Raw genomic sequence first — 2,319 nt, 5'->3', positions numbered from 1 at the left:
ACATATTTTCTCATCTATTGTTGCCATTGATAAGGAATACTGTTCAGGGCAGCAGCTCAGCATGTATAATTGCCTCAGATCATTTCACTGCTCAGCCTGGATACAAATTCAAAGTTTTGGGTTTATCTAATTAGAATTCTTTGCAACGATTCCTAATGTTATCCTCAATACGGAACAGGATGCTTCACAGATTAATAGCAAAGCAATTACAGCTATAATCAGCCGGCAAATAAAGAGGAACTGCAGTCTACCTGTGTGACCGTGTATTTCAAAAAATTGTTTGGCCCTTGTTCGTCACGTCCCGAGCACTTGCTGGTGCCTGCCGGGCAGCCGTGCAGAGCAGGCTGGGGCGGGATGAGCCGGCACCGCGGGGCGGGCGGCTGGTTCAGCACCGCGGGGCGGGACAGCTCCGCACGGCGCCGCGGGTGCGCCTCGCCGCGGGCCGGAGCCGGCCCCGGCACGGGAATGGGCATCGGCATGGGCACGGGCACGGGAATGGGAATGGGCCTCTCCGCCGCCCTTCCCCGAGCTCCTCTCGCCTCCCCGCCAGGGCCGGCAGCGCAGAGGTCCAAGGGCCCCGGCAGTTTTTTGCCCTCCGGAGGTGAGGAGCTGAGCAGAGCGGGGCAGACCCACCAGCCCGTTAGATATACGCCATCTATGTCTTGCAGCGCTGAAACACCTTTTAAGTGTGCTTCTTAATTAACGCCGGGGTCTGCTGGTGCCACACTGGGCTGGCTGCTCGCTGCAGCACTCAGCTCACAGCGCCAGCCTCCCCTGGCAGGTGCCACAGCCGTCACCTGAGCACCCAGCATCACCTGCAGAGCCGAGGACCATTCACAGCTGGGATCACAGCTGCTGGCACACGGAGCAGGGAAATACCTTAGGAGGCCAAGGAACATTGTTAGGGCTGCTAAGGTAACCTCCAACCTTCCCTAGGACACTTGGGTGCAGCACTGCACATAAGTGCCATTGCTCACTTGTGATTCAGGGACCTGCACCCTCTTCCTAAGTTAGGCTCATTACCCGTGTGTTTAAAAAACCAAAAAAGGGATTGTAAGCATCTGTATTGCACTACACCATATTTTACACCCTCATACAACAGTTTATCACATACACCCAAGACACACAAAAAACCCCAAATGCTTTTATCTGTCCAAGGAGTGTCCACTCATCCCCCTTGTAAGTATCCCTCACCATCTGATGAAATTTAGTTGTATTGGGGTACTCTCCAATCCTTCTGTAGGAATGAGGTCACGTTCTTGAATTATTAAAATACTCACTAAGAAGAGAAAAGAGAGTGATCAACTTTGTTGCCTGGTGTCTAAGACAACCAGAGGAAAATCAAACCACCTGTTCCAGTCCCTGCTCCAACAGTGGCTCATGCAACTTCATTCAACAGCTGTTCTGTACAGTACCCTATAGCTTGGTGGCCTTCAGGAATATTTTACCTGGACTACAAGGAATCAAGCATAAATAATTCTTACCCATCTCTGAGGAAACAAGCTCAGCAGAGTGGCCTGGTTCCACCAAAGTGGATAGCATGTGGAGACAGAGGAGATGCACAGCACCATCACCAGGCCTCAGTGAAATTAGTGGATCTTAGTAAATAGGGAAGTCCTACATTTTAGCTCTTGGCATGGGCAGTTAACTGAAAGCAGGCACAGAGAGATCTGAATCCTCCCAAATCCTCCTCTCTTACCTACATCCTGCATGACTGATCTATCCATTCAATTACCAAGTATAAGACCAGTGACAAGGCTGCCAGAGCTTTCTGTATATGGCCAAAGAGAAAGGAAAAAAAAAAAAGTGACTCCAGTGGTGTCAAATGGGAAATCTGCCTTGAGGATTTCAGCAGATTCTAAGTACATAGTGGCAGATTTGTTGCCATCTCATTGCAGGGGTTTCATACTGCTGGGTCCTTATCACAAAAGTTTCATACCTTCTTGTTGTTTCTCATGGACAGCTCCTCAGAGCTCTGACTCTTCTTCACAAAGCAGCCAACTGATTCCAGTTCCCTTCTCAATCAGCCACCCCACTCTTTATAGCACTCTTCTTCTCCTTGGTACAGCTGTGGCCTGTTAAAGTCAGTCCTGCCCCTAATCTTTGATAATTGGCCCAGCTGCAACTCCTTAGGGGTAAGATTACTTTCTACACTATCTTTATTTTCTTATATTCTATCCCCCTACACAAATTCACCATCCCGTGGAGAGAATCCTGCTGAGGCCACCTTTCTGACAGAGCAAGGCTTGGAACAGGTAGATGCTATGACCTGACAAGATCAGGGTCCTTCAAGGTATGGTCAAAAAAAAATCTTCAGGT

General features: G+C 49.5%; 1 long non-coding RNA gene across 1 annotated transcript; it reads right to left on the bottom strand.

Moving 5' to 3' along the window:
• Nucleotides 1–1,060: 1,060 nt before the first annotated feature.
• LOC131559531 (uncharacterized) lies at nucleotides 1,061–2,002 on the bottom strand. The gene is made up of 3 exons (XR_009274894.1): nucleotides 1,940–2,002; nucleotides 1,700–1,771; nucleotides 1,061–1,279 (listed from the first exon to the last, which is right to left on the bottom strand). It is a non-coding gene; the product is annotated as an uncharacterized LOC131559531 (long non-coding RNA).
• Between the last annotated feature and the right edge of the window lie 317 nt (nucleotides 2,003–2,319).

This window comes from Ammospiza caudacuta, chromosome 6 (genome assembly GCF_027887145.1).
Source record: "Ammospiza caudacuta isolate bAmmCau1 chromosome 6, bAmmCau1.pri, whole genome shotgun sequence".
In the NCBI taxonomy this organism is placed as follows: domain Eukaryota; kingdom Metazoa; phylum Chordata; class Aves; order Passeriformes; family Passerellidae; genus Ammospiza; species Ammospiza caudacuta.
The sequence above is the reverse complement of the archived record's forward strand: the minus strand, read 5'-3'. Positions and strand labels throughout refer to the sequence as shown.